This window comes from Papaver somniferum, chromosome 5, assembly GCF_003573695.1.
Source record: "Papaver somniferum cultivar HN1 chromosome 5, ASM357369v1, whole genome shotgun sequence".
Lineage (NCBI taxonomy): Eukaryota > Viridiplantae > Streptophyta > Magnoliopsida > Ranunculales > Papaveraceae > Papaver > Papaver somniferum.
In genome coordinates this window covers 58,659,133-58,669,178 of record NC_039362.1, presented here as the reverse complement: position 1 = coordinate 58,669,178, position 10,046 = coordinate 58,659,133, and positions in this window count along the sequence as shown.

The window sequence follows — 10,046 nt, the reverse complement described above, 5'->3', positions numbered from 1 at the left end:
AAAAAGCTGGAGTTGGAGAAAGCGGCTCTACAGGTCTTGGAGAATGCTGAGAAGCAAAAATCATTCTTTGACGACTATCTTTAGTTTCCTTTCCATAATCTCATGAACACTGAACTTCTGAGAGATGTGAGATTTTATTTGGGTTTTGATTTTTGATAGGTTTTGAATTCGATTGAGGATTTGCTTTTGGATTTTGGATAGAGATTTTTCTTAAATAAAGAACTTTGATAGATTGCTGAATTTTCAAATACTGAGCGCAAGTATGCACACGTTTTGGAGGAATTGAAAATACAATGAACGAAAATCCTAAATGCCAAATTCAGATGTTTTGGACGTTCATGTCCTGAACTCCAGTACCTCAAATGTCCCTTTCTTAGGCTTCAAAAGCTTTGAGCCATTTCTCACGAATCACTGGTACAATGGCTTTATCATCCATGTAGATCAACTTGTAGTACCCACCGACCACGGATTTGGTGATCATGAAAAGGCCCTTCCTAGTTAGGCTTCCTCCTTGAACGCTCTTTGAGTTTAACTGCTTTGAGAACTAAATCTCCTTCATGAAATTTGTTGGGTTAGATTGCTCGTGCCTTGAGTATCTTCTGCTGGTTAGGGATCCCTCGTGGACTCCATGTTGGTGGAGCTTTCCAATTCTGCGGCATATGTGGACACTCGTGCAAAGGAGAATACTTAGGATATTGATTGTGAAACTCAGTCATTATCCTAGCAACGACTGTGTTAGTAAGATGATGGATTTGGAGCGGTTCCGCATCTAACCATTTGGTGAAGTATTTCTGAGGCGAGACTAACCACTCATAGCGTTTGGTGATACCTAGGTTTTGAGCGAGTCCCCGGACTAGGGTAGCATATTTGAAAGTTGGTAACACATATGCATCATGAGGAATAAGACTTGCCTGAGTGCGAAACCTCCTGAAAAATTTGTGGGCGTTCTCCCTAGGTTTTTACGTGAGTTTCATTAAGGCTTCGACTTTTCCCAAATGCTCGAAAGGTTGAACATCTTCCGAGTCAGAACTTTCTTCGACTGAGAATTGTGCAACCGAAGATGAAGATACTGCAGCAACTTTTCCATCATGAATCCATGCTCGCCCCAGAACCATGTCATATCTCAGATCCTCTTTAATTATGAAGAATTTATTTTCGGTCCAGGTTGATTCATTTCTTATGTTGAGAATAATATAGCCATAAGCATCCCTGAAGATTCCTTCGTGATCCCTGATTGAGATAGGAGCATGAGTTGCTTCTTGACGAGTGATACCAGCAGCTCTGAGGTTTTCAAAGGGATGATGTTAACAGCAGTGCCAACGTCGACCAATGCTCACTTAAATTCATTTCCTTTGAGATAAACCATGGTGAGAAGTCCACAGTCGTACATCTCTTTGTCTATTACTGGCGGTTCAGGGAGTGTCTCTTGAATTGTCAGTCGTTTGCCTGACACAATATGGTTCAGTGCAGCAAACATATCATCTCTTTAAGCCTTTGACAAGTACAACAACTCGCAGACGTGCTCAATTAAGAATTGAACCGCTTCCTTGACCGGCTGCTCAGAGGGTGAGAATGTTCTGATTGGGAGAGAATTTATGTGCACTCCCTCAGTCCCCAGTTCCCCTGAGTCGTCCTTCTCCTTGAAAATGCGCTTCAAATTTCTGCAATCACTTGTTGGATGGCTGACATACCTATGGAAATGGCAGTAGCGTGCATTTTCCATCTGTTCCGCAGTTGGTTCCTTTTTGACAGGAGGTAGTTTGATTGCACCATCTTGGATCCAGACTTCTAGTAGTTCGATCACTTCTTCAATGGGAAAAGGGAAGTCATGCGCTTCCTGATCGTCTTGTTGACGTTGAACTGGTGGTGGCGTGTTTCTAGTCTGGTTTTCCTTTTTTGGTACTTTTTTAGGATGAGACGTTGGAAGAGCATTCTTATGTTGTTGCGCCCGAGCTTTCTTTTTGCCTCCTTCAACAACATTCATGGAAGGTTGAACATTGTATTGTTTATTGACTAGGCGTCTGATGTTGCTTCGAGTGTCTCACGGCTCCTCGGTTTTGACAGTTTTTGTTCTTTCTAGTAAGGCTGGAGCAGTAGTTGCTGATCGCTTAGCCGCTTCATGGAGTTCTGAGAAATTTTGGAACCGGAGATTTTCCAGCAAGGCTCTATAGACAGGAATCATCCCGTTGATGCACAAGTCCACCAATTTTTGTTCAGTAACATTAGGATCATGACAATCCAAGGCTTGAATTCTGAACCTCTTCACATATTCGTTCGCATGTTCGGTGTTTTTCTGAGCCATTCTCCCTAAGTCAGAAAGAGTAATATGTTCTGAAACGAAAAAGTATTTCATGTAGAAGGCATTAACCATTTCTCCCCAATTAGCGATGCTTCTTGGTGCGATGTTGTTGTACCAAGTATATGCTCGGCCGGTCAGAGACTTTGAGAAATCCTTCAGTCGGATGACATCATTGTGTTCATGTTCTCCTAATGCCTCCAGGAATCGAGAAACATGCTCTCGGGCGTTCCCCGTTCCATTGTAAAGTGTGAACGTTGGAGAAGTATAGCCCTTCCGGAGAGAAATCCCCTGTACAACAGAGAAATAGGGAGGTTGATGACGATGGACAGATGGTGCCTTCCCCTTCTTCGATCCTCCATAAAACGTTACAGGTCTTCACGGGGGATGAAGCCGTCAAGTTCAGGTTCTGCAGCTTTGCGGGTTTCATCGTCGTCAGGAACTGGAATAACTTCGGGATCTGTAGTTTGAGATGTTTCCTTGTCTTTTCCCTTCTCTTGAGTTTTATCTGACATCTTGTTAGTGAGAGTTTTGAGGTAATTACATAGCTCCTTCTGAGTAGCAGCCATATCAGTTTGATTTTTGGCGAGAACTTCCTGAACCTTCATGAGATCAGGATAGTAGGAGGATTTTCTCTGATTTCCTCAGGATGTCGACCAAAGAGAGGATGATTTTCGACATTGCTGTGAGGAGGAGTAGTGTCGCCACTACTGTTGGAAGCCGGAATGGTTTCAGGAATACCATCATTGTTATTGTTGCTAGTGCTAGCGCGGTTTGCGTTAGGATTTGTAACTGAACCTGACCTAAGATCAACCATCTTGCGAAAATGTGAGATTGCAACCGAGAGATTAATCTCCCACTGTGGTCGCCAATCTGTGGATGAGTGATCGTTGTCGTAGGCGTCAAAAATAATTACACTTTCTTACTACTCAAAATATAAATATAGCAAGGGAAAGAAAGGATCGTTACCACAGAGAGGTCTAGGTTGTCGTTTGTTTCGATTTCTTATGTAAACAAATGGGAGATTTTTCTGATTTTATGTAAAGGAAATTAAACTAAAAGCAAACAACGCAAAGCAAACACGCAACTATGTGAAGATATTGGTTAAGGATTTCATCTTCAATCACAAACATGTTTTTAACACAATAACTAGAATTGAATTTTAATCTCAACTTTTATCAAAGGCCCTAGGATACCTTGATCGCAAGAATATCCCGCAAATCTCCTCTTATCATCAACAAACACATTAAAAGATGCGAATATGAATTCTATCTAAGAGAACAACATAACGTGTAAAAGCACTAATCAAGTTTAATTCCCTAGATGCACTAAGTTTTATGAAATCAGGCCAATCAAAACAATCGAACGTGTAAAAGCACTAATCCGATTTAACAAAGGTTATGGTTCACATATGATTACAAGGATGCATCACTACAAGCTATAACCATATTTATGCTACTTGTAATCAGGAATTTATCATTTTTGCGTATAACAAATCCTAATCTAGCAATAGAGATGAAAACAAACTCAACCGATTCGCGACTCGATCAAACAAGCATTCAAATCATGTAACAAGATAAATAGTGAATCATAATCGATAACATGGAGACAAAACTAATTTATCATATCAAAAAGCATATTATCTGAAATCCAATTATTCCATAACCAATAATAATAATCTAACTCATGTTCATGGAGTCCATCCAAAGAAGAAATAAATCTATCATGTTTTCTAAACCCTAGAACAAAAGTAGTAGCAGAGATAAGATCTCCCCCTTTGTGGTGTTCTCCAAACCTTCTTATATAACTTTCCAACTCTGCTCCCGACTCTAAAATAAGTCTTTCGCAGCCCATACACCAATCCCAGTCAAATACAGTTAAAGTCCAACTGAGCTAATTACCTAGATCGGTGAGTCAACTCGTTGTACTCCGATTCCGACAGAGTCTACCCTGTTTCTGACCGATCCATGCCAATTTCAGGCCTTTTACACTTTCCGCTCTTTCCCTGCACAATCATTCAATTATCCATTCCATCCCACACATACATCTACTTCAGGTAGTTCAATTATTCACAACAAGAATCATCCAACCCAATGCCTTGTTTCCTGCCAAAACATACCCAAATTCGTGACCCGCAGATCATATATACGTCCGCCAACTGTTGCATCTGACTCGTACCCCCTTCATGATTCAGTGAAACTTTGCGGTTCCCACTTTCCATTCTGAAATCCGGCAACCCGGGCTAGTACCATCATCTCGCCATTTCCACTCCATTTTCGCACTGTCACTGCAGTTCTGATTCAGCCATTCTGTTACTTCTCAGTACTTGCAATGCACTCAATATCAGTTCCCATTGTCACAGCCACCGAACCTTGCCTAACACCAGCAGCACAACCTTCAATCTCAGACAAAACTCGTCTCCTTCATTTCAGCCGCGAATCCAACTAATGGTCAACAGAAATCACCTTGCTCTTCTCGGCTGTAGATTGATCCAACCCTGCAGCTGCAACAATACCAATTCCACCAGGAACACGGCCTTAGATACTTCCCTGCAATGTCATTCATACTCCCCACAAACTCCATAGTGCTGACTTGCTCCATTCCCAGCTGCTGCAGCCATGGCAACCACCTAACTCAGTTGCAATCTCCTTCTCTCCCTTATAACAGCACAACCACCACCTGCAGTCTCGCATACACAACCAGCACCATTTCTTCCATTGCTTCGCCAGTAGTCTCCAAACCTGCAAACCACCAACAGCACCAATTCTCGGCTACAACCATCACTGCGACAACAGCACTACCATTAATTTATCTTCTCCTTGAACTGCATTCCCACAGCTCCATCAAACCCTTGTCAATCTTAGCATCATTTCTTCCATTAGCAGTACATATTCGATCCATCTGAATCTTCTAGTTCCTCCCTCGAAGCTTCAACCAACAGCCACAGAAGCATCGATTTTCTCATTGTTATTTGACCATCTCAGATTCAAATCAAAACCCATCTTTATTTTCTTCTCTAATTGCTGCTGTTGATTTCTTGCTCATTATAGCAGCAACTGCTCCTGCTCCATATTCATATCCTTTCGAATCCAATACTGCCACCAACAGCTGAACATCAGCTCTATGTTCTTCTTAGCTTCAACATTTCTGGTAGCCAACATCACCACCTGAAACTCCCATCATTCCACCTGACTTCCATGTTCTCCTTAACAGCATCATCTCAGTTCCCGCTTGCAAACCATCATGAGCTCTCAGTAACAACACCAGAACCCTTGCAGTCTCCATCTTGAATCTTATTCTCTGCCATAAACCCCATTCCTACCAATTTCTTTCTTGAGCTCAACCATTAACTCAAACTCTATTTCACCATTCTTCAATACTAAACCGCAGCAGCAGATTCATTCTCTTCTTTCTCAACTTCCAACTCTTTATTACCAGCAACCAATCTGATTCACTCTCAAACCCTAACTGCATCTTCAGAAACCCTTGAATCTCCTCTGAGCTTCAATTCCAGCTCCATTCTTGAACTAATAACCAATTGAACTCAAACCCATCTTTCCAAAACCCATGAAAATCATCATATCAATTCTGAATTCCTTTAATTCCTCCTCAAATTCTCAATCAAACCCTAATCATCGTCAATTTCTGGATTTAGATCAGTTCAAACCCCTAATTCTGTAATTCCAGCTAACCCTTGCTTTGTTTCTTACATGGATTTCTTCTCTCAATTTCACCATTAACAGCACCTTCATTCCTCTGTGAATCTCTCCATTTTCTCTGAATTTCTTTCTCTCTAATTCTCTCTTCAGAATAAAAACAGCCGCCATGGGTTCTCCTCTGATGTCAGGAATGAAAGTAAATGATTGAGAACTAAATTCTCTCAATTTTAGGGTCATATAGGAACCAAAACTGATATCGGGACTCCACTTAATGGTTAAGGGCTGATCAGCTCAAACATGGCTTGTCGGTTTCAGAAAACCGACAGCCTAATTCCTTGCTCAACTCAGTTGTCAGTTTTGAGGAACTGACAGTTCATTCTTCACCTCCTTCAGCAACCTAGCCTGCTCCAAGTATCACTCGCCTGTGAATTGACCTTCTTTTGCTCTTTACGCTCCAAATGGACGCTTTTTCCTTCTTTTGCACATAATGACTCCAAAATACCTATTAAACTCAAAATCAAACATAAGATACATAATTTACAAGAAAACTCGTAAAGAAAGTATAAACAATATATAAATATCAAAGTGTTTATTACACCTATCAAATTCCCCCACACTTAGACTTTGCTAGTCCTCAAGCAAATCAAACAAAACAATTCTAAAATATACATACAATTCCGTGTCGTCGAGGCTACGGTCCTTAGCACGTATAACAAGCCTTTAAACCCCTAGGTGTCCCTAGTGGACGAGTTATAGTCTCGTGAGGGTTTATTAGAGATATACCCACAAAACCTACTTTTCCAACTTACTAGTTCTCCGAAATGATAGCATTCAACGCGCTAAGAAGACATAGAGATTCTGCAAACTAGTCATAAGAAGTTAAACACATAAATGAACACAATCTCATCCTTAAAAGTTGAGAGAGAAATAACCATCCCTTATCGAAAGAAATTCGGGTTCGAAGTGATCAAAAGTCTCGACTCTGCCTCACAAGAAAGGGTTTTATGAAGTTGCTCTCAATAATAAATAGCTTTTTATGGGTCACACATGTGTCCAGGTAGGAATGAAGAGAGAATCCTGCGACACGTTGAATGGTAGGAAGGCAAACCCTCTGAATTGTTTTGAAAACCCACATCTTTTATTCATTTTGAAAATCCTTTTTTTCTGACGATGTCTAAGAAAGGAAATCAACCACTTAACGAAGGTGGGAATATGCTTACGTACGTCGTTATCCGTTCGACGTGCAGCTAGCACCACTCTCACAACATCCATAAAAACGTCTTCGGTCTTCAACTATCGATGATAATTCTTGAACTTCGTAGAATCTTGACAATGAGATTCTTTCCTCTAATTCCTTGTTGCTTGAAACTTCATTGTGGATATTCCTTCTTTCCGTTGGCTTTATTGAAAGAATACAAAACTAAAAACGAACTAAAACAAACCACATATAATACAATGAACTTTTTTTTTTTACTTTTTAAATGCAAAATAAATAAAGTAAATACAAAATGAAAACAAACAAAATATTAAAACTAATGATGAACCTAATGAACTTTTCTTTTATTTTTTTTATTTTTTTTAAGAGACAAGAGAATATAAAATACAAATTAACAAATACGATAAAATAAAAATGCAAGTACAAAGGCCATGGTGCAAGTACTTTACCGCTCAATTCTTCATAACTTGTATGTCTCGATATCATAAACTTCACGAACTCATCTTGATAATCTTCACTCCTGTACAATAGTCTTCAGCTTGTAAAAATTATGCTCCTTGTCTTGTTGCTTTACTTGAATATGAAATCTGCTCATTTCTGTACCGTTGCTTGTAAACCTTAAACGTCTTCAACTTTCCTTCGAATTTGTGATGCTCCTCTTGTTGATGATGATGGTGTTTCTATGGACATGTTGGTATAGAGAGAGAGATAAAGTGGATGGTGCTAAATGCGAACAAGATTACAAGTGATATGTAAGTTAGCAATTCGATGTCACCATCATGATTGATAAAATAGCACTCAAGAGATCAAAATAGTGCTTCTATTGCTGGGAGGTTGGGTAGCTCACCATTCTATCCGGAGTTTACGTACGGTGACGCACACCCTAAAAGCACATATTTAGACAGGTACAAAGAAGTGAAGGTCGGTGCCTCTCATGATGTAACATGGGTAGTCTCCACTATAGGGGATCACAAATCTAATACCGAATTCAGTCTGCACCTCATTTGCCACTGGCATGGTTAAATCCAACTTTAATTCTCATACAAGTAAGAAACCCGATCACGTTCTCTGTCATCTCTAAGTTCAGTCACTCTTATGAGAATTTCGATGTAATCTTAGCGACATGTATACTATGTGAGTCTAAACTAACTACAAGTTGGAGTTATTCATGCACTAATTTACAAAAAAGTTGAAAAATCATGAAAAATTTACAATGCAAGCTTAACCACTCCCCCACGCTTAAACTTTACATTTTGTCCTCAATGTAAATTGAATCGTCCAAAGAAAGTCAAGGTGGGAAATCATATAATGATATGCAACGAGAAATCATAAAAAGTAAATACAAGACAAGAAAAAGCTAAAAACAAAACAAGAATATAAAAATAAGACAAGAAATACTCATCGTATGGGTTGCCTCCCATTTAGCGCTTGGTTTAAAGTCGTCAGCCCGACTATAACCTTGCAAGATTCATTCCCATATACCAACAATCTGAAAAGTTGGGGATCCTTCCACGTAACATGTTTTGAAAACACTAGCTTCACACAAATATCAGTTTCATAAAACATAAACGAAGCTATTAACCGATAGAAGTTTCCCCCACACTTATTCTTTTCTACACTTGGAAGTGTATAAAGAACATAAGAATCAGGAACTTCTATGGTTTCTTCTTTGCAAACATCCATACTATGAGAATCAAATGTTTCTAATGGCGTAAATCGAGAAACAAAGTCGTTCAACAATATTCTCGAAGCACATACATTCATACCAATAAGAGGTAAAGGAGAAGAAACAATATGCAAAGGGTTATACAAACCTTTCACAATCTCTTGTAGCTCGGAATCCTTTTCATCCTTGAAAAAATCAAGTGAATTATTTACCTCTTGTATATCATGGTCCTCTATCAAACCTTGTAACCATTCTTCGTCAGTTTCTGCCTTAACTAAAGTTTCGACATAAACATCATCGTTACAATCCTTTGCAAGCTCAATTGGGTCTTCCACAATATTGGTCATATCGGTTTCATTCTCGACACTCTCCTCTTCGTTGTAAGGCACATACTCTTTTGCGGCTCCAAATTTCGCTATAAGGAACTTTTTTAGAAACTCAAAAATGCATCATCCTCAAGCTCCACCCTTTGAATAGGCTCTTGATCATTATAAAGATCAATGCTTGAGTAATCTACACAAGTGTCAACATATTCCTCTTCATCTTCATTTTGATCCCAAAAAGATTCCGCTTTACACCTTTGGGGAATGTCACCATGAGTTGGTTCAAGCGATGTATCTTCATAATCATCATCACTTTCATAGTTAACATAAGATTGGTTCTCGCTGAATTTAGTGTTGCTAATCTCAATCTCATCCTTTTGAATAGGTGAATGATCATTATTAAGATCAAGAGTTGAGGTAGCTACACAATTATCAACGAAAGATCCCAAAGGTTGGACCTTTTCAACATTAGCATCAATCAAATATTCATCACAAACCATAGGCACATTAGAATAGTTATTGTTTTTAAAGCAAAGTTCTTCCTCATACCTTTCTTCTTTGATTTGATCAATACCTCTTTGTAAGTTAGCAATACCTTCACGAATTTCTTGGAATTGCTCTTCTATAGCCGCTTTATCTTTTTGGAACTCTTTTTGTACAAAGTTGGAAACTTTGTCTAGAAAGTCAGAGACTTTTTGTTCACGAGCATAAGAATCCTCCCATCCTTGTGGTTGTTCACACACATACCCGTCATAAGGTTGTTGAGGAAAACCATAAGGATCCATGGAATATTGGTCATAGCCAATGAATTGGTTTTGATTATACCCCTGGAATTGTTGGAAGTTGTCATGTTGTTGAGATTGTTGGAAACCGTATCCGTTGTTCC